Source organism: Embiotoca jacksoni, unplaced genomic scaffold (genome assembly GCF_022577435.1).
Source record: "Embiotoca jacksoni isolate LCO1_2020_lvr unplaced genomic scaffold, fEmbJac1.0.p SCAF_6, whole genome shotgun sequence".
Lineage (NCBI taxonomy): Eukaryota > Metazoa > Chordata > Actinopteri > Embiotocidae > Embiotoca > Embiotoca jacksoni.
In genome coordinates, this window is record NW_027185414.1 from 18,010,547 (window position 1) to 18,034,461 (window position 23,915).

Below are 23,915 nucleotides of genomic sequence, written 5' to 3' on the forward strand. Positions count from 1 at the left end.
GACTGGCTGCTTCCCCACGTTAATTCATGATATTCTGATGGCAGCCATGTTGCTGATGCTGAGATTTAGCTTTCCGTCCGGCTCTGAGCTAAACGTGCGACTGATTAACGCAGGAGAGAGATTGAAGGAAGACAGTGCTTTCACCGTTGTTTATTTCAGCTCATTCAGGGTGCAGTGGTCTACGTCACGCAACACTAGAGGGACAGATGAAACAGGCTAAAACCTAAAAAAGACAAGTACCAGCAGACGCCAATATGAGAATATTTTCCATTATAACAATATGGTGCAAACGTAGTGTTTAGAAAATAAATTCTGCCTTTATCCTTTTCTTGGAAATGGAGCATAGATCCATCCATTTACATGACTGTCACATCACTTCTCTATTTATGTGAGAGCATAAATTCCTTTCCCGGGTTTTTACTGTGACAGGCACAAGCAGAATAATTTACTGCTCCAAATCTGGTATTCAGCCACTTCAGAGGACCATTTCAGCAGCAGCTACAGCTTTCTGACAGAAAAACAGTAAAAAAAAATCCATACTTCTAAATGTAATTTCCAAATCAAATTGAAATTGCATGTAATTATAAGGCAGAACTGAGTCACACTATAATAAACAAGAAAATCTGAAGAAACCTTATGAATTTATGGATTGAAAACAAAGCTGCTGTGATAATATGCCTGAATATGAACCGAATTAAATCCTGTTGATTATTACGATCGCAAAACACTTTCCTATATATTACTTCATGAAACACAAAAGTTAAATGTTTCCTGGTATTCTAGGCAGTGGACTTGTGAAATTACCCACAATGAGAAAAAAATTTAACACATGGAAAAATGTGTGCAAGCTGTGTATGCATTACATACATATGTTATTAGTTTTAGGCGTTTTAAAAACATGCAACAGTTCTTTTTCTATCTGATACATAAACTGGATCTGGTATTATCCAACGCCAACAAGATACCAGTGATAGGGTTGTGACTATGATTGATTCATTTGATACATTTTTCTTCCATGAATAGAATATGAGATGAAATATTAATGTCAGGATCTATTGAATAGTAGGTGGTGGTAAAAAAAAACAAAAGAAGGATAAAGGTGGAAATGAAGCACATACTAGGGTTATCTTGTCATTCATCTTCCAATATGGTACATTTTTGGGAATATTTTGGATTTAATGACTTATTAATTAGTTTTATGAAACACTAAACTCCAACGCAAACATTACTGACATGCTGACCAAAGCAGTCAGCACTTTTCAAAACTTCCTCTCCATCTCTGTGTACATAGTCTGTTTCAGGGTAAAGAAGCTGCGCTGTGCAGCCTTCTGGATGTCGATGGCTCAACCCAGTTGCAACATTTCAGCAGACTGTTTTCCACTTCATACTCTCGCACACCTTTTGTGCTTTTTCTGTCAAGTCTGACAACAGCCCGCAACTGTTAACTTGACTGTCAGTTGTGTTTCATTTGCAGTTCAGTGGGCCGACTGTAGCAGTCGATGGTTTAGCACAGAATCAACTGGAGAACAGGCTAAAATAAAGTGCTCTTTTATTAATCAATAATCACTTTGTCACAAATCAACTACGAATCAACTCATTACACAAATAATCAGAATTGAATCGCATGGTGAGATTACAAAAAATCAGAGCGTGAAAAACAACAACAACAACAACATAATGTTCAGTTCTCTGAGGAACTGTTGGAAACCTGAAACTGTAAAGTCTGAATCTATTTAACGACAAAAAAAAACAACCAGAAAATTCTAACAATTTAGGTGAGTTTTAGTAAATAAAAGAAATAATAGAACTTTTAATCACTACTTAAGGTCAATTCCATCAACTCATTATTTCAGTACTATCAGCACAAATAGAGATCTCCAGTCACCAAAGTTATGTTTGTGCCAATTTCTATATATTCAAATTGTGTTGCTGCTATTGGATAACACAATATCCTGGGGATTAGTTACACCCAGAGCTGCAACAATTAGTTAAGCAACAGAAAATGAGTTGTTATTATCTGGAAAAAGCTCAAATTCTCTGATTCCAGCTTCTTAAATGTGAATAGTAGGTTGGTCCTTTCGTCCTCAGTGATAATAAACTGAATATCTTTCGGTTGTGGGCTGTTGATCGCGGCAAAACAAGACATTTCAGGCTCCACCTGGGCCTTTGGGAAACACTAGTTTAAATGTATCACCATTTTCTCACCAAACAACAAAGTGACTAGTTGAGAAAACAATCAACAGATTAATCGATGAGGAAAATAATCCTCAATTGCAGTCCTAGTCACGTATAGACGACACATTTAGAGAGTTCAGTACCGTCAATACAAATTCTGTGTTTTGAATCGTTCGATCATTTACGACCTTTTAAAGGGCTTATAGCAAAAGCAGAGCTGCTTCTTGCTGCTTTAACAAGACTGCTCTATATTGCTCACTCAAAGCCGAGTCTCATATGGGAAAAAGAGTGTAAGGTGTGAGCGGGGGACGCTGTAGGTGAGCTGATGTCCACTGGTGGGGGTTAGTCCTAGCAAGAACAAAGTGCTTGTCTCAGTGGCGCATGTGGCAGATGCTCAGTAGAGTCAGGTGAAATGTTCCTGGCTTTGTCTAGACAGCCAAACAGCAACAAATAGCTTAGTCAGCACTTGCAACCTGTAAACAGTGATAGAAATGACTGTAGCACTGTTGGGCTCTGTAAATGCTGTTCCCTGACAAAAAAAAAAAACGGTCCGATTAACTGAATTATTAGAAGAACAAGAACCCCAAATGACAAAGGACAAATGTCCAATCAGTTAGTCTTGTTTATCAGATTTGTGTGTGTGGTCTTATAGTAAGATTTTAATGGTGCACTAATTTGCTGGTGCTTTTCATTCTGTCAGATGAAAAGCAATATTTCAGCACTACATAGGACAAACTCAAATTCACTCCAGATCTCAATCAACACCTCCGAGACACAGGCAAAACTAAATTGCACACCATAATCTTTGCGATGCTGGCACTTAGGGCAAACTGACATTTTTACACACAGACACAAACTGCTGTAAGAGTGCAAAATCTTTCCAATGTAGCTTTTTGTCTTTTGGGATGATGTGTTTTATAATAAACGCAGGAGTTGTATTATTATGTATCTGCGTCTCGGGTGCTGTCTCTCAGACAGTTGCAAAGTGATCTCTGCAACTGTGCAACATAATGCAAAAGCACTACAGCAAAAAAAAACACTCTGTGCCAAAGACGATACCACAACAACTGCCGGCTTAATCAATACACATAACATGGGTGTTTTTGAAAAGTATGAAGCAGGTTACTGTGACTGACAAAAAAAGAAAAAAAAAGACAGACGCAACCGAACGTGTTCAGTGGGTGAGTATCAAGCATTGTGGTGCAGCCAGGAGCAGAAAGATAAATATGCAGGGCAGAAACTAGACAGTAACCACACCTCTGATGTCTTATCGGAACACATCATTGTCACACAAACAAGCCACTCGCTCCTCACAAGCACACAAACTCTCTGAATGTGAGGGCGGATGAGAGTGACTCACTCTCCCTTCTGGCCATGAAAAAAAAAATTGAACAAAAATACAGCAATCTGTGGCAGCGACTGGGCCTTAATAAATTTGCTTTAAATACATCTTGCCTGAAATTTATTTGAAATGCACCTATTAATGGATTCATTAATTAAAGCAAAAGTCTTTGGTTTTCAGTGGAAAACAAAGCAGGTAAACCACAAACATGTCTCGAGGGTAATATAACATTAGTAGTTAGACTGAACATCAAAGCATTCTGCTGGCCATAAAACTAACTCCTATACTGAAACTCTCCACTTTACCAGCAACTACGACAGAGGAAAGAAGACATGGCAGCGAGAGACAGAGTCTCTTTCCAGCTCTGAATCTAGCAGCTGAAATCTAATGAATCATCGTTCTGTGAGGAGCTGATACCTGGACTGTCAGCTAAGACCATGTCCACACTTAGCCTGGTAAGGTTGGAAGAGAAGCCTTTAGCGCTTTTCACCTGCACTGAGACGGATATTTTCACACTCATCATGGCACTTTTTGAAAGTAATCTCCAGACTGAACAGATCTCAAAATACCTCAGTCAATGTCACTGTGGTGTGAATAGGAAAAACAAAGTGCCATGTGAAAGTAATAGGAAGGAAGCAACCTTCGGTTACATCCAGGTCTGTGTGGTCTCTCCTTTTAAATGCTGGCAAAATCTATTACACGGTACTGATGTTCACAATAAACTACATTTATGTTTTTGGAGTCCACAATGTGAGCATCAAACAGTGATTTATTCAAAGGTCTAAATGCTGCAATGCAGGAATAGGTGTTTGTATTGGTTATAGGATAAAGCTGGACATATTTAACAATCTGAAAGGCACACTAACAATTAATTGATGATGCAAGCACGTGTTGTCTGCAAACGTAGATATAGCCTAGGCCACCGTGCGTCAGAAGTCTTATTAAAATGATAAATGCTAATAGAAGAACTATACTGTTGTGCTGGCTGATATGTTTTTTGAATACATAAATGGCCTGTGGCTTTATTCTCAAACACCTCTGCATTTTCAATAGTTATGTGTAATGCAGATGCCAGTAAGCCTGCTCCAGGACACAGGTTAGTGTTTAGATTCATTTGCTAGCTTCAAAAGCTGAGATATAAACTACAGTTGATGCCATAAGTGAAACATGTGGGCATGTACGGAATTTCATGGAAGCAAGTGATGATTTTGTGCCAGTTTAAAGGGCAAATACATCAATTGTTTTAATGAAAATGAAATGTATACAGGAGATCATTCCTGCCCACTGCAATAAGACTGTACAATAACTCACCTCTGGCAAAATCAATCACACAACAATAACACCGTTGTTCTTGGTTGTTTGAATATATATATAAAAAAAACAAAAAACTTTTCACTATTGTTTAGTTAGTTTTAATTTAATTATTCTATTTTATTGTATATACTGTGCATTTTTATATTTAATATTTTTTACTGTTATTTTATTTCTTTCCTGTATCTATAAATGCTGCTGTAGCGAAAGAATTTCCCCTTGGGGATTAATAAAGTAACTATCTATCCATCTATCAGCAGAGATGGGTGTTAAACTAAGAGATTGAAGGAGAGGGAGACAGACAGCAAGGGACAACTGAGACAACAGATGAGGATGGGACAAGGGAGCTGACATAACAACTGGCAGGACAGGAGTGATTAAGACCGACGCTTGTTGTTCATCATTTTTTAGATGCCATGAGCAGCAATTCACTGAAGCCAAAAGGAGGGGGCCGCTGATTAGCTTTGGTACATGCCGAGTGTCGGTTTCCCCAACAACACTTCTAAATATAACCCTAACAACTGGAGCAAATGTTGAATAATGAAGTGTAAGACATTGCTGGAAAAATTAAGCCAGCAAATTTAAACAAAATAATCCACTTCTTTCCTGCAAGGCTCACAGACAAACACAGTGCGAACATTAAATATGCCACGAGACATCCTTACAACTTATTTGGAGTCCTTGTTTGTTCATCTTTACATTTTTCAAGTCCTGCTATCCAATCTCAGCTGGTAGAAGACAGTCAACACAGGAAATAATAGCACAAAAAACAGAGTGAGATCACAAAAGTAAATGACATGTCAGAGATAAGAATTTTAATGTGACGTTTCTCGAGTAAGTCTTCTGGGTCTCTACAACTACAGGTACATTAATATGCACAACCCAAAGGCACTGAGGGTTTCTTCACAGAAACGCAGTTCTTGCATTCTTGGCTTCTCCGAGGGCCTTTCAGTGGAGGTGGTGTCAGAGCTGGCAAACACTGTCCAACACAGGTGCTGCAGTAGCCTGGCAGGTATCAGTACGGTGGAAACTCTACTTCATCTCCAAATGCTGCAACACCGCCACATATACACACCCCTGAGTCTTAAGTCAAAGACTGTTGAAGGTCATGTACTGGCCTCAGATGTGCCAAGAGGGGAAACAAGCCAGATGACTCAGGTGCGATGAATCATCTGCTATTTTTAAAGAAGAAGAGACAATACATCAAACTCACGGTTCAGCTCCACATGGGGCTTCTGATATGTGGAGTACAAGCAACTATCAATAAAACCCCACAACACAAAAACATTCATGAAAGACGGAACATGTCAAGGATGATCATACCTAATTAACTTTCTAATGCCCAGTTGAAATGTTGACAGACATTGTGCCCAGGTATTCCCAGATGAAACTGAAGTATTAGCATATTCGTGGTCATATAGACCTTCCATCCCACCATTGTACAGTGCAGCGTCAATTTGTTGTTGACAAAGTGTGAACAGTCACACTTTTCCTTAAAATCCAGGGTAAAACTATTTATGTTTTACACTTAGTATGGAAACGAGACCAAGGAATTGGCCTGTTTGAGGTTTAATTCTCAGTCCAAGTGGGAGATTGTTGAGAGTGTGAAGCTCGTGAGGCAAGTCAATGCAGCGCCAATAAGTTTTGACCAAAGGTCACAAAAGAGGCCAAATCTGATCTGAACTGAAAGAGGGCCAAAATAAGAAGCAAGAGATGAACACAGTTCTTATGACCGCTACGCAAAAGCAGCAGAACACAGTCATTCCCAGGGTGTCAGCTGGTGTCAGTAGAAGAATATGATAAGGGACAGAAACCAGAGGAGGGAAAACTTAATTAGCTGACTCACAAAAATCCTGAATACTTCTCTCAGAGGTCAGCTCCAGGAAAACCCCGTCTTCCCATCCCCCACTCACCTCCTCATAAAACACCCACAACAACAGACTTGATACTTTTTTTTTTTTTTTTTTAAACAAAAGATGCCTCAAACAATGCACCTCCCTTTTGGCCCTTTCCTGCTCTCCTTCTGTTATGGTTATCTACATCTCTGAGAACAATGAGGCAGAGGCAGTGAAGCCCAGAGAGGGCTGGAGAGGACCACAGATGTCTGCCCTGCCACCCACTCCCATATTCAGCTCTCAGGTCTATTGGTAGACTTGGGAGGGGGAGGGGGGACTAAAGCTATTGTTATCATGTAGCAATAGATTATAACATTTCACTGGCCCACATCTGCTCTCTGGAACAGAAAAGCCAGTATGTTATGATGAAACAAGAATAGAAAGCTAGTATATGTCTTCCTTAACAACATGATGGATGGCTGAGTATAAAAATAGACCAACCTGTCCAACCAATCTAACATGGGAAAAAAGATGGTATGAGCACAGTCTATATATATAAAAAAATAAATTAAAAAAAATTAAAAAAAAAAAATGCATATCTTTCACACACTGAGCTTCCCTCCTCATCAACAGGCAGACTTGGTATTGATCTTCCCTTGGGGTTTTCTATTTACAGTCCACTGGTTAGCACAGAGAGCAGAGAGGGTTTCTTCCAGAAACTTTACTCAGCAACCATTGATTTGCAACACCGGACCCTGCATTCCTCCACTAAATCCGTGACTCCCAAAGGCCTCAGACAGAGGACATGCAATGCACATCATATTTCCATGTGATTATCGTGTCTGAAACGGTACTAACAGCCAAAACAAAACAAAATGGTACCTGGTAAAATTTAGGATTTCTAATCTAAATACCAAAAACAAAACATAAGTATGTCGAAAAAAGTTAGGAGGATTCATACAAGTAGTTAGAGAGTCAGAGGTTTGAGGACAACCAATGTTTCTTTTGTGTCATCATGTCATTGCAGACAGACAGGATACTGTAATGTATTCCTTTATGACGCTGTATGTATGTTTATTGTTTTTATAATTGGCTGCATAATGGATAAGAATCTATCTAATCTAATTTTTGTACAGTAATGCCAGTGTGTATACAGTGTTTTACGTTAACACCTGGAAAGCCACGTAACAAAGCATTCAGACATCTGGTAGTATTTTGAATTTAGTTTTTGATTGTTAGTTTAATTAATTTTATGACAATGATTTGTTTTGTGCAAGTCTGATTTGGACAAATGTGTGCTTGATTAGTTATTATTACAAAATAGAGGGTATTGTTTGTTTTGTTTTTGTACCTGTTTTTTTTTACTATTTTGACAGTATTTGTGTTGACGTGCTTTCCCCATAGCAAATAATAAAAGTTGCATGTTTTCCACTGGCTGGCGAGTAACTGTGGCAAAATCTATAAATGGTAACGTCACTTTCAAACCAGCTATTGCTCATGGACAGACTAGCCAGGAAGGCTATACACCGAGCTGAGCAGCATGGTCAGAATCACACCACTTCTGAGAACATGAGTAGCACTACATACTAGTCAACTGTGCTGTGTATAGTGATGGATGTCTGTCTGTGGCAATTGTTTTTTATGACTTAAGTAAGCACCATAATTCAGGTAAAAGCTGAAAGTCAGAGAAAGTAGGAGATTGTGTGTCTAAGGCAGTCAGAAGACAGCTAGTGGATCTCGCAAGATGTGATGACTTCATATCCCGGAAAAGGCACACATTCCCAGGACAAACAAGCAAAGTGGTGGTTTGGCCGGGAGAGCAGACAACAGAGTGCACCAAAGGGGAGAAAGAGCTGGAGAGAGACAGCAGAGAGCCAGAGCAGACGGGGAGCTCCAATATGGAGGCAGGAGTCATACATTAGCAAGGTTCAGGACACGCCGGGTCTGGAAGCAAAAGTCTGCTGAAGTGAGGTCTCTCACTCTCTCTGGTTTATGTCCATCTTCTGTGTTTGGTAGTACTAGCATAAATGTACGTCCCATCCCCCCCCCCCCCCCCCCCCACACACACACACACAGAGCCACTCTGCTGCCTTCCTTGTACTCTGCAGAGGCGTGCAGGCTGGAAGGGGCCCGGAGGATGAAGTGGCGTGGGAAGGGTTAAGTCCAAACAGATCCATCTGCTTCCTCGTCTGTCCTCCTAGCTGGCTACTGGCCCCAGCCCAGCTTTTACACAGCCTGCAGCCTGACGCAAAGCAAACACAGACACAACTGGACTGTACACATCAAAACCACAATGCTGACAGGTTTGAGTATTTTTTGCAAAGCCTTTTGTTATATAAAAAGGGAAAGATCTTCCAGATGGCACTCAACAAGATAGTCATGACCTGGGCCAAAGATCTGGTCGATACATTTAGGAGAACATCTGAAAATGTCTTTAAAACTTTACTACCTTCACACCGAACAAACTATGAGCAAAAGAACATTCAGCATTTTCCTCCTTGGAAATGATTTTTCACAATTTCAGGAAGAAGTAGATCACAATATGGTATATTTCAAACTGTTTGTTTACCTATATAGAAAAAAAACCAACTCATAACTCCTGACAGAAAAGGGTTAAACTTTGATTAAAGCATCCATAATATTCACTGTAACTCATCAGAGCTTTCCTGAGTTGGTTAATGGTATGCAACAACACGTTTTTCTTTGGCTATATTATACAGATATGCTCTATGAAACTGGAAGAACTTTTTTGCTTTGATGAAAGTGCATCTGTATCATCTGCGGTTATTGTCATGAGGCTAACAGCACCTGCGAGAAAGGAGTCTGCAACTTGGACAGACGGACGGAGCACTTTTTCTTTCTAGTTATCGTCACCTTATATACATTCATAAAGACTTCTCTTGTGTTTCAGCTTGGCTTGCTAAACGAGCTAGCAAACAATCACTCCCCAGGGAAAGAACATTCAATAACAAGCTTACAGGACAGCTAGTTGGAAAGTCAGCTGTAGCATTTTGAACAGCTTAAAAGGAAAATTTGACGCTTTCCATGTGGATGCTAGATCAGTGTTGATGGTAAACAGTCAACCGAAGCGAAACATTCTCTGTGTCTTGGAAGCAGCTGCAAAATCTGTATTTCTTCCGGCACAATCAGAATAGTTTGTCTTAAACAGGGACATCGTTGGTGGCCCGATAAACTACAAGCTAATTGTTTTTTCCGTTGAGCACGTGCTATAAGCAGAGACTTGGCAAAGGTAGACAAAGAATTTGGGGGTGATGTGTCAGAAGCTCACACGTAATGCATCCTGGTACATGTAGGAACTGCCAGCACGCCTCCACGTGCAAACACTCTGGTTTCTCAGCCAATACAGCACATACTGAGGAATTGATTGCTTAAATTGACTACATTTACCGTCAACATTGGATAGACATCCCCATAAAAGGTGCCTACAAAACTAAATGTTATAAAGTTTTGATGATCAGCTTTAATATATGTCCTTGGCGGGCAAGTTACAGTTACCAGGGCCAGTTTGTTTACATTGTGTGTCTGTGCTATTGCAGGCTAAGCTGTCAATCAAATATCACTGTGGTCCGCCCACTCAGGAGCCTTGAGCCATAATAAACACTTCTGCTAGATCTCCAACGACATTTTTGAGCCGTTCAGTGATTGTAAAGGGCACTGTAAAGTTACAGAGGTCAATACGAAAGCAGGAGAAAACAGCATTCACTGTACTGCTGTGTCAGCGCTAATTTACCCTACAACTGTGACACTAAAACATTTCAAATTGACCAAGAAAGCTCTAACATAAGAGATGAGCTTAATTGAATGGGTAGAAAAACAACCTCTTCCAATGAAAACTATTTAATCTGTGGGCCTTTGATGAAATGGATATACACGCCTGTACCCATCCAGTACTGTGCCCGGTAGGACAGCTGCAGGAAATCAAAGGAAAGGGCATAAAGGAAGACATCAGTGTGCACTACTGCACACACCCTCAAAAAAAGAGCATGTTGTCACCAAGAGGACAAGTTGTCTGATAAAGGAGCACCTGGTTAGGGAGAGGCCCCAACCTGCTGAACCTTTGTATTGAAACCAGACAACAAAGAGATCTGCTCCTATACACCATACGGTACCACATTTGCAATGGTGAAGTTAACACAGATGGACTAGTTTAGGCCACTGATGTTGAGGTGTGTGAGTGAATAAGAGGGAGACAGAGAGAGAGAGACAGAGAGGGGCGTGCAGACTTACAGTGTGTCAGACAACAAGGTCAGCCCATCCCCAGAGAGGTGTTGGCTTTCTAACAGAGTATAGCTACTTGAAACCAAGGTCACTGCTCTGTGGCTGTGAGAGGGACAGGAGAGTAGGGCCAGACAGGGACAGCTTTGCCCCATGTGTTGGTGCAGGCTCAATGAGTGTGTAACCGGGTATTTTAGAGGTTTTGTTTGTGTGTGTTTGTGTGTGCGTGTGTGTGTGTGTGTGTGTGTGTGTGTGTGTGTGTGTGTGTGTGTGTGTGTGTGTGTGTGTGTGTGTGTGTGTGTGTGTGTGTGTGTGCCTTCAAATTGATGGAATTCAGATCACTGACAGAAAATAAATAAATAAAAGAACAAATGACATGTCCACACCCATTCAGGGCCAAATTTCCTGAAACCAGATGCCTCTCTGACATAAACAAATCAGAACAGAGTCCATTATCGCAGCCATTATGGCTAGAAACTGTAGAGTACAGATCCCAGCCGCTCTCTGCACTCATTCAACATTTATTAGCCCTTTGCTTAGTTATGACTGCCTTCCTAGAAGCACTCTGACACAGCACAGATTTTCCCATAGAAAGTCAGTCAAACACATGGTTACGTTTCAGAATTCAACTAAACTGCCAATACAGGACGAGCTAAAACACAATGTCTAGATATAAACCTATACAAGACAGTACGAGTCCCTGTGTTGTATCTGTCTGTCTTTACTTTTAGTCATGGAGAATCAGTCAAGCAAACAAGAAAGGATGAGAAATATGCTTATCTTCATCCCACTAGTCTTCTTAATTATTTTTTTTCATCACACACTTCACGTGATATTACATGTGCCAATAGTACAAAAAACTATTTATTCTAGTAAACTATGTTGACAGGTCTGAACGAATGTGTCATTGCTTGTGCAATTTTCAGTGAGATCCGAGATCCGTCGAGAGCTAGAAAACATGAATAAGATTTGTATTTGTACACACCAACAACACTAAACATTTTTATTTGTACACAACATCAACAACACCAAACATTTTTATTTGTGCACAACATCCACAGGGGCTGAATGAGGGTTATTGGATGGACAAACAAAACCAAACTGTGTAAGGAGGGAGGGCTACTTCAATGTTATCTTATCCTCCCCCACGTTGGACAAGGGCCTAGCAGCTCTAAAATTAGCCGTCCCATCTAAACAGTCTTTGGTGTAGCAGCTACTCTTTGATGGGAACTTGGCTCATGGCTGATGCACTGAAAGCACACTCAAGCCCATCTCCCAACGCGGAGATGAAGCCAAGATAGTATACAAATGCAAACCAGACACACAGTCCTCGACTGTCAACATTTTTTACATTTAAGCGACAAGATTTTGGATGAAGCTCTTATCCAAAGGGATCTTTTTTTTTTTTTAGGTATTTTCATGTTTCCGTATTTTGATACTGCATACAGAAAAATATCCAAACCATATTTCATTACTAATTAAAGGTAAACAAAAACTGAAGTGCCATGACAAGATTTTTGTGACGATAAAGGAAATACACAAAATCAGATAGAAAGGAGGATTTGCTGTAAATATACAGAAGTAATGTTTAACAATAATTAGAACTCTAAGAATAGAGGGAAGCAGATATAACTCAGCAAGGAGACTGCAACATGTCAAGCTACCCTTTAAAATGCAGGGTTCCAGCTCCGGATGGAAGTAGCTCGTAGAATAAATGGCAATCCATAGACCACCAACATTATAAAGCAGCAGTGAACCTAAATCAGTCTAACCATCAGGTAGGGCTCCTGTTTGTGCGTGCGTGTATTAACATGTACTTAAGCTTGTGGAAAACAGTGCCTGGGAAGCAACCATGACCTCCCAGCAAGAGCAAAGGAAAAGTCTCGGGGAAAGCAAACCAACATCCTGTCCTCACGGTTTTCCATGCATTTCTTTGTATGAGGACAGCAGGAGGGGCTTAATTGTAAACAAAATGTTTATTCTTCAAACCTTGCCTTTTCTCTCTAAAACATCGTCAAAAGATTTCACAGTAACGTTTTTTTTTTTCACCACTTGCATAATATAATATACAAAACAGAAATGCCAAACCAAACAGACAGTGTACATATACAATATAATGTACATTATTTGTTGTTGTCATCAGTCCACACAGACTGGAATTCAAGAGATAAAAGCTATACAACTGATTATAGACATCATTAAAATATCAGAAGAACTTGTCTGAACACATTATTCACTGAATACAGTAACCGGAAACATCGATCATACTCCTAACAGCAAATGTTGTGCGGTGCCACGTTACTTTCCCTTGCTACTGAAGTCATTTGTCTTCTATCCCGACTCCATGGATGGAAAAATTTAGAAATCAGGAGCAGGCCGAGAACCCAATGCTTCAAGATATTAAACATAAATCTGTTGTCAAGCAATGCTGTTCAACCTTTTTCTCACACCTACCTTTCATACTTCAGCTCACTCACACTGCTTATTGGTCTGAAACCTCCATTACACAGAGCACACTGGCCTCACACTCCCACCCTACTAACAGTGGCACACTGCCAGGTGGGGATGAGTGTGTGTGTGTGTGTGTGTGTGTGTGTGTGTGTGTGTGTGTGTGTGTGTGTGTGTGCGCGTGCATGTGCATGTGCCACAAAAACACTGAATGGGGGAATACTTACAAACTATCTCACAGCCTGTCAACCTAAAGAAATTTTACACAGAACTCCACAACTCCTCCAATGACCCCTAACCTTCTGTGTAATCACTGGACATGCTGACATTGAACCCCCGAGGCTGGCAGCAAAGCACACTACTTCACTCCTTTGCTTCCCATCTCTATGAAACTGTACCACCTATGGCAGACCCCAAATTCCTCTGCCTAAGATGTGAGCTCTCTGCCATTCAGCTCGCTATTAGCGTATTTCTCCACACTCCATGCCACAGTGCCTCGCCTGTTCCCTGCAAACAGACTCCTTCTATACGGCATCAGTATGCAGTCTGCCTCAAGGGGAGGAGGAGGAGCAGCGCAGGGGAGGAAAAAGGGAAGGTTGGGAAAACAAAGCCTCTATGGTCGTCTCTCCAGCCGGGCCAGGCCGAGCCGCAGTAGCGGGGGCGAGTTATGTAATGTGACTGGCAGGGCCCACTTCTCTGTTCAGAGCTGCTGCTCACACTAATCCCCACTGAGGAACAAGCCCTGCTTTGGAGAAAGAGGAGGAGGTAGAAGGGGAGCTGTGAGGGAACCAGTGGAGGAGGTGTGACTACAAGAATTTTAGCCTTTCATCTGCACCAAAATCGAACACAGACACCTCCCCTCTCAGCTTCTCTGCTGAAAGATAACAGTCAGAATGATCAGCAATGCTGATGACTGGGTACAGTCTAGAGAGGCGACACCGCTTCGACACAAACAGCCGGTCTACAGCATGCCATAATGCAACACATTCAAAACACTTTGGCTCCTCATACTGTACATTGAAGACTATTTTCAACAGGTAAATAACAGGTGGTTATAGATCACAAATGTCCCAGATATGCGTAGAAAAGAAAAGCAAAGAGTCCGTTGGTCCATAACTCAAGTTTCAGAAACATCTCTAAAATATACACGTTAGGTCTTTCCATGTGCTAAACATGGCTATGATTTCTTTGCAGTGTTGATATTATTCAATAAAGCAGACAGTGCAAAAACTCTGGTCTCGTGTGGAAGGACGTCTTCCTTCAGTCATGTTATAAAAACTTTGTGCAACAGATTCTGTTACATAATAATCACAACCTTGTTCAAGTGTCTCTACAACAGACCCCAGAAGAATGTACTGTATGTGAGAAATGGCTCCTATTCCAACACTAATGTCTGCTGCATTTCTGCGTTACAGTGGCTCTACATTTACACTTTCATACAAAAGCAATTCTCAGTTAAGCCGAAAAGAAACCGGGGTACAGAGAATGTGGACAGGCAGGGCAGGAGCTTCATGTGAACAACACTTTTTTTTTTGAAGAAACACAGAGAGAGGAGAAAGGGATAAGCAATCACCAGGAACCTCGGGAGGTTCTGCTAACCACGCAGACCAGGTGGAGGATTTAAAGCAGTTAAAAATAAAAGTCTGATTCTGATTTACTGAGCTGCTTGCCTGGAAGCCATGTGACTGGCATCACATGAGGTGAGGGAGGAGGAGTGCGTGTGTGTGTGTGTGTGTGTGTGTGTGTGTGTGTGTGTGTGTGTGTGTGTGTGTGTGTGTGTGTATGTGCGTGCGTGCGTGCGTGTGTCCAGCTCGCACCGACTCGCACACAGCATGTACTCCACTCCTGGCACCATAATAAGTTTTGTGATCAGTTTCCTTGGTTTCCACTGACAGTAAGCAGATATAGGCAGTTCGGAGAGGTAAACAGAAGCAGCTCTTGCTGGTGCAAGGCCGAAGGCACACAGACACGAGAGAGCAGGATGGGAGGAGTAAGAGAGTCAGTGACAGAGGGAGAGAGATGGGCAGGGAAAAAAAGGGGGATAAGCCAATCTTGCAGCTGTTGGGTGTCGGGGAGCACAGGCAGTCCAGACTCTGGTCACTATGCAGCCTGTTTTTTGTAACGCATATTCAGTGGTTTTGTAATTTCCTGGATGGAAAACCAGATGTTTTTACCAGATCACGTTTCTTCTTGGAAAATGTCCCTCTCAATGTGACTTGCCATATTTTGTACAACACCCGGTCTGTGAGCAAATAGGTGATGGTAACTTTCATTATCACTCCTTTAAATTCTGAGTATATGCTCCTATTTTGTACTATCCCTTTAAGACTTTGAGGCATTGAATGAAATCCATGATACTATTGAATTCTATCTTATCAGTGAATTAAGTTTTACCACTGCCGAGTTCATTTCCTCCCCTGATAGCAGGCAGTGTGTTTGTTGACAGCCCTTGGAACCACTACGTCCTCCATCAAGCTGTGGCTTGTATACAACGGCAGTTGTTGGATCTGTGCGAGCTTTGCTTGCGCAGCAATGAACCCTGATTTCTGTGAAATTAAGATGTACAACCAAAAGGGGCTTGTGCACTTATAGGCTCAAAAATTTACACGAGCCGGACTTTCAGCTACAGTCGGACATTAACAAACAGGAATATATATTTGTGCGTGTGTGAGTGAGACAGATTGGTAATAGATGGCTTTTGATTGACACATGCTAGTTCTGCACTACAGAAGCTGTGACCTACTTTTTATAGTCTCTAACACACACACACACACACACACACACACACACACACACACACACAGCCTCTGACAAAGGGACAGGAAAGCAGAGGTTAGGCATGCACTAAGCCCCATTCTTAATACATGCATTCCAGTGGATAGAGCTCAATGCTGCTGTGCTTTCAGTCTGCCTGTTGGTACAAGCATCTCCTGCACACAGTCTCCTTCCTACATGCCTAAGAATAATGGGTAGAGCCTGATACTTGTAGTATGTAAGCACTTATGTATAAAAGTACACACACTGACAGTCTTTCTTTTCCACTTGTTTAAAAGTGTTTTTTTTTTTTTTTTTAAATAAGAGGTAGTTCACCTCGCTGTTGTCCCATTATTATAATGTTATTTCCCAACCTAAAGAAAATATAGATATAAGAATGAAAATTAAGTCTTCACGTGTTTGACGATACCTTCCGTGCAAATTATGACATTTCATTCCTGTGCTCTCATGTACTCAAGTTACTGTTTGCAATGAATGCCAACACACACGCCTTATAATGTCCCGCATTCCATGTCATAAAAAAAGAAGCAAATAGACCAAAAAAACAACAACATCTTTTTAAGAAACAAGTATTTACTAACAGTGCTTCAGTCAAAGTGGGTTTAAAAAGGGCCAAGTATTAAGCTTTATGGTTATGTTTTGTAAAAGATGTTTATTTATCAACATACCGATTCCATGACTGTGGGAGAATGTCAGTGGGCTAAAATCCAACCAGAAAAACACCTGCCGCTGCAGAGTCCACAGAATCCTGAAAAACAAGATGAAAACAAAACCAAGCATTAATTACAAGGACAGCACAAGCAGTTCACATTCACGGCGACGGACGGGTAATGGGGTGGATGCAGAGGGTCATGTTTCTCCTCCCAGGATCGGCTCTCGGGCAAACTGAGAAAGGTCTATGGAACAACAGGGTACAGATACACCAACATGCAGTGAGGCATTTGGTCCTCTCTTTTTGCCCTTAATTCAACACTGGGCACTCCAAACCATGTCTTCACAACCAAGAGCTTTTTTTCAAAGCAACAAAAACATTGCATATTTTGTTTTTGTTTATTCTGCTGTACCAAAAACATACCAAATCTTAAAATTTGAGTACCATCACAACCCAACAAGTTATAGTTTTAGTGCAGGACAGGAGTTTAAATCTACAGGTGTAGTGTACAGAATTTCTTTCACCCATACTGACTCAAAACTTTTTGACAGTACTTACTGGTACAGAGTACCAATTTGATGACATTGCTCTTTTTGCAAATCGAAAATAAGTAAACCTTCCTGTGCAGACTGCTTACGCTTATTCTTACACTTGTATGTTCATACAGGGCTGTAACCACATAAATATGAACTTTTGACTATATTTGGAGACGTTTGTTCAACCATAACAGGGGGATGACAGTGTTCAGAAATTCTGCCGTTACATTCATCAAGCTTATAAAAAACACAGCGATAGGATGTGATGTATATTCATCTGTGTCATTGCATCTAATCAACTGTAAAAGCATAATACCACAGAGAAATCCTAAAGTCAGTGAACTGATGATGGCCCTTCACCCAGTCCCCTCCACAACTATACAAGGACAAGGGTTTATCAGGATTTAGGCTGCAGGACATAGGAGGGTATTTAACAGAGGCCCTTGTGTTGGGGTGACATTCCAGCGATTATGGGACACACCCCGTCCACCCCAGTCTGAACCCACATTTGTTTCATCAACCTGGTTTTAAGGCATCATAAAGGGACTGAAAGCTATTAGTCGGTAGCATACAGTTGTCAGCTTTGTCCCAGGCAGGGTGACAGGTGGGAAGGCAAGACCGGATTAAGGCCATACCTCCTATGGTTGGCCTGAGTAGTAAGTAGGATGATAGTTAGATGCGCATTTGTATTTGTTCTGTTGTGGAACCTGCGGGGCTTTCCCAGCGGGAAGCACAGGATTGAAGGATTGTAATAATCCAACCAGGAAGAACAACACTACCCTTCCAGTAGAGCATAATGACAATCCCCATTGATGCTCACCTAAAATACTGACAAAGAATGACTGGACCAACGAATGTGACACTGAAAGCTGATCCAGAAACTTTGGGAGACAAAGGTTAGTCTCTAAATCAGGGTTGATAGCTAGACAAGAAGGAGACAAGGCAATATGCTACAGCTTCCTGACAAAGTGCCATACTATGGTGTACAATTTCCTGACATCAAGTCACTGTAGGAGGCAAAATATTGAAGTTAAAAGACAAAAAAACAACAACAATAACAGTCAGTGATATTGTATTGCCATAGACCCAGACTGCAACATATTTTTTTGTTTTACTTCCTTATACCATATAAGGCACACGAACACCAATTCAACACATTTCAGAAAACACTCCTTTACACACAGGAGACACGCAACATGAATTAAGATGCTGTTGATAACATTGCTGATAGCCAAAGGAAAGAAATTCCCGTCAGGATCCAGTTCCACCAGCTCTTTGCCAGGCCTCAACTTAATCTAGTTCAAATGTAAGTGTTTATTAGGGCTGTAGTCAACGCAGAATTTTGGCTGTCAAATCAAATTTGGCTTTTCAATAAAATAATTTGACTATTTGTTCCGTCTTTTCATATAGATTAACAAACGGAGATTATGAGGCGTGTTTCATGTCTCACGCCACCGCCTGAGCAGCGTCACCACCGTCCACAAACCTCCCCTGGTGGAGACTGCGGCTGGCGGGGAACGCTTGCCCTTGCGAAACAGGTCAACAATAGAGTTTGAACTTCTCCCTTTCTTTTTACATTGAAGTCACTTTTCATGTATACAACTCAGTGCAACACCATGAATGCCTTTCAGAAGAGACTCTATGAAAATGTTTTCTCTTATGGCCATTTTAAAACAGTATGACATGTACCCCTGGTTAGTAACGGCGCCGGTAAAAACAGAGGAAAAAAAGGAAAAACGAAAATCGCATACACTAATCGATTTGAGATTAAAATGAATATTCAGAATTCGGGACTCATCCCTAATATAGACTAAATCAAATATCACAATAGTTTAGACCAAACACCTCAATATCAACATTGCAACAATTGGTGCATTCACCAAGTATTTACTGAATGAGATCTTTGATAAACAATCATCAGTAATGTGGCTATAATGACTAATTAGGTAAAGGAAAATAATGGCACAGCTACAATAAGTTCAGAAAAGTACACACCTTTACTGTAAAACAGCCTTTAAAACCAGGAAAAGACAAAACCTATGCCATATCACGATATCCAAAATCTCAGACAATATCTAGTCCAACATCACGATACACGTCATATCGATATATTGCCCAACTAAAATTCAAAGAGTAAAGATCTCATTGTCTGCTTTATACAAAATGCTTTTGTAATAATGACGGTCATTGTTTGCCTCTGAACATGAATATTTCATTTGCTTCATCTGTGATGGCAGGGCGGTAGGAAACAGAGCTGTGATACAGAAAGAACTAACCCAACATGTTTACAGATCTGGAATGGTTGTGTGTTGGGTGGCATCGACAGGCCTCTTAGTAATGGTTTCTTCCTTGTTAATTACCGTTGACAAAGCTACACCAGCGGAGACCGAGAAGGCAGCACGTATGCTGCGCACACACAAAATCTGAAACTGGCCAAATCATCCAATAATATCTTCCATCACATCAGCCACTAGTGAGACAAAATTTACATGCACAAGTCCGTGCACACTGGCACATATTTTAAATATAATCTATATCAGAGGTGAAAGGTCAAACGCCTGCCTAGAGTTGGCCTTATGTCACAAGCACTGCCTCAGACTATGTGGCGTTGAGGCCAAACATTCATCATTATCATGCATAATTACAGCTAATTTCTAGTTCTGCATCACCATGACAACATGCCTGCAGATTGAATTATTCTGCATGCCCCTGCCATCTAACAACAGCAATATCAGCAGTGTGTGTTTTAGAGGGCTTAACCAAGTCCATCACAGTACTGTAGGTATTACTTACTAGTGAGGAATAAGGTGTGGGGAGCTACAACATATGTGAAGTCAAGGCAGCTGTCCTGCAAGCTCTTCTAAACACTGCTGTAAGTGAGAAAGCAGGTGAGACCAACCCTGGTTTTAACGGTGACTTTCAACAAGAATCAGAGACTGGCTTTGATGCTGACAGACTATGACTGCAGATAAAGATAAATCTCCTCACTGGGGCTCAAAGAATGACATCACACTTGAGTTACTTAAACATTTGGTTGCAGCAAAGCGGGGGCCTATTACTAGATGGCTTTACTTACCTAACCTTTGCAACATCTGTATCAACACAGCAAATCCACTACCATTTTCACTTACCATGACTAGACCCCTGCGTACACCGATGTCTAAGAGGCAAAGTCATGTTATCAGGCTTATGAGTTCAAGTGACACCCAGGACATTATTATTTAAGTGAAATACTAAGGAAAGGTATAACTTGCACCCCAATGCCTGCAGACAGCTACAAAGATGTCCTGGTGGGAAAAGCCTACTGGCTCCATGTGAATGGCCAAAGACGACAGATGCCATCTGTGTATGTGCCCACAAGAGGAACAACTTTCCTCGGCACTAATGCCGACTTCAAAACACAAGCATCTTTCGTCCTGCTTCTGTAGTTCGTCCTCTAATTAGAGCAGATCTTCCTTTTCCACAAACTTGAATCATTGCTGCTTTTATATGGAAAGTCGGGACCATGTAACACAAACACACCAGTGCTATCCCGAGCTACCGAGCACCTCTTGAGTCAGTCCTGTATCTGACTGTCCTATCAGAGAACAGATCAGAGACACCTGAAAGGCAAGCTGGAGAAACAGCACGGACCTTTGTCTGAGTTCATAGTGCATGGAAGAGGCCTCAGACACATCATTCAAGGGTTTTCATTCCAGGGCTACGGAGATGTTTACTGTTGTACGTAGTCTACGCCAAAGTTCTGCAAACATGACAGTACTTGTTACTCTATAGTGCCATAGGTACTGGAGCCTCTAGACAACAACAACAACATGTGAAATGGCAGCTATAAGTGCAGCTGTACCATCAGAAGAAATGTTGCCGCTGAGTCGCATGATCAGAGACATGTTGGAGACAACCAAAAGACAGAATGCGAATGGTGTCGCAGAGCATTTTAAAATTTGTCAACAACTCCAGCTTATTCAAGCAGCTCAAACACAAACACAAACACACACACACACACACACACACACACACACACACACACACAGCTCGATCTGTACACAGGATTCACGGTGAGCGAGTTTCAGTTGTTAAATTTGACATGAAAAACTGCCCGCTAAATTTTATAGATGCCACCATGTCCATGCTGAGGTGATTCCAACCCACAGGGCCCTCACAGAAAAAGGTAGGGACGTCCGGTGTAAAAATCTAACCGCTACAGGACGTTGTTTGGAATGTTTCAGAGCATTGAAATCCTTTCTCATATTATAAATATCTCAGTGTTTTGGTGTCTGATAAATATTCAACCTCATGGATCAATTTGTCAAACGATTATTTTTGGTTGTCTCACCAGTACCTGAAACAACACCCTCCTATGAATTAAAACTAATGGATCAATGTACTTTAATGATTCATTAGAACACGTCAAGCAGATTTTGACTTCTGATGTTTTCTGAGACCAAACTAGCCAAGAGGAGAAAAAGAAAAGAGCCAATGTGGGAGCATCAGGAGTTGTTGTTTGTAATTAGTTTTTTGTCAAGCAAGTTTAGACAGACTTCCATCTGTAAGAGTACCATCACATTGTAAACTGATGCATACAAAATGAACATGTTATCCTGATGGAGCGGGCAGTGCTTATAGCATCTGGGGGGGATGGATGTCACTGGAGAGCTCAGCGAGGGTCAGTGCAGTGATGTCGATGACAAATCCACCCCTATATTAAGTCTGAGCATGAAACTAAATAAACAATAGGAAGAAACAGCAGCTCAATACAACAGCCGGGGTTCAGCCTACAGTATGTCAAAGCATCAGGTATCGGCCTTATTGTAATATCTTCACTAATTAGATTCCGTCATCTGCTCCTCTATGCGCAAACACTGGAGGGGAAACCTGACACTGGAGGGTGTGGGGAGACAGCTGGGGGGAGGGTGGGATGGGCCAGGGGAGAGAAAAAGAGATACACACCACACCTCTCCTCCCTCAAAAACATCTACATTATTGATCAAGCCTGGTTTCTGCAGGGAGGGACCAGAGCACACCGATCCTCCACATCTCCAGCATGAGCAACTTTATTGTATATAATATATACATATAGATATATACTGTACTGTATATACTGTGCATTTTATATTTTATATTTATATTTTATAGTTTTTACTGCTATTTTATTGTTCTATTACTATCTATTGCTTCTGTATGCTGCTGTAGCGAAAAAATTTCCCCTCGGGGATTAATAAAGTAACTACCTAACCTAACCAACCAACACAGACAGCACAATGGCGGCTCTATCTGAACAAGTTTACCTAAACACCAAATGCACTCATGTGAGATAAAGCATCGGCATAGGGGGATGGCAATGAAAGGCAATACAAAGTAAATGTGGAAGAGAAGTAGGGAAAGCGTGATAGCGAGCAGGGAGTTAGGAGAAACTGTTTAGATAACAAAGATAAAAAGGTGAGTATGTTGGATGGGTGGATACAACATGGACAACAAACCAGCCAAATAAAAGCCTGATATTGCAAGCAGAGCCGTGAGGGATGGAGGAGGAGGGAGGGGAGAAGGGCTGCAATGAGAAGGCAGCAGCAGCAGCAGTACTCGTGACACAGTTAGCGACAGCGCTTGTTTGTTCGCCACAGCCATGCCGCGGCAAGCTCAGCTCACACGCTCACTCGCTCAGCTCCCTTTGCGACGGATCTTCTGCTGTTGTCAAGGTAACAAGCTCTCTGGACTGAGAAAAAAAAAAAAATCCTCACATTCAAAAGATGTCTTTTCAAATGCTGGCCTCAACCTGAAACTTGCATGTGGTCTCGGTGTACAGCATGTGCATTTGAAGGTCGGTCTTCAAAAATGAACCCTTTTCCATTTTTCATGGAATTCAATCTGTTCCAGAACATGACACTGTGATTGTTTTCTCTGATGCAGCCAGAATAAAAATATGGGATAGAAATCACAACAGGAGTTGGAACATTACAGCAGTACAGTTGCTTTATAAAATCTTTAACACAAAAAGGGTGCAAGTTTTGCTTATATTTAATGACCAATTAATTTGTAAAGTTGGGGCTGATCTGATTCAATATCGACAAAATGAGGGATAGAAATGACAACACGGATATCAGACCAATCCACACACCACGCCAGATTCAATAATCCAACATTTTTGATGTAATGCTTTTCAAGATGACAGCGCATTTGGATGCAGTTCCCTGAAAAGCTCTCCGTTAGCGTTTGTGTGGTGTTAAGTATTGCTTCTTTACAAATATAAAGTTGAGGCTTCGTTAGCCTACAACCGCCATGACCTCCTAAGAATCGGCACTAACGGCAATCACTTCGTGTTTGACTGCAAGCAGATACTAGCAGCAGGTTTCAACATAACCAAGGGCCTGACGGCCCGGGGCCAGTAAAGGTTTACACAGGGCCAGTTAGCTGGCCCTTCACTGGCCTGTTCGGGCCAGTACCAACCAATCAGAATCTACAGCATAAGCACATTTAAAATGATGTTATTTAAATGCATCGTGATACGCTGAAATACACGTGGGGAAGTCGAAGCCGGGGCATTTTAGTGTCGCAAGATCATCGAAAATGTTTTGATCGTAAGTTGTCACAACCAAATCCAAAATAAACCA

At 41.3% G+C, this 23,915-nt stretch overlaps 1 protein-coding gene across 2 annotated transcripts in view; it reads right to left on the minus strand.

Annotated features, from left to right (window-relative positions):
• ankrd11 (ankyrin repeat domain 11) overlaps positions 1-23,915 on the minus strand; it is a 96,073-nt gene that overhangs the window by 54,941 nt on the left and 17,217 nt on the right. For both annotated transcript variants that reach the window (XM_069174029.1, XM_069174028.1), the window contains exon 2: positions 16,791-16,870. The gene's annotated coding sequence lies outside the window, so the exon portion shown is untranslated. The remainder of the gene's footprint in view (positions 1-16,790; positions 16,871-23,915) is intronic.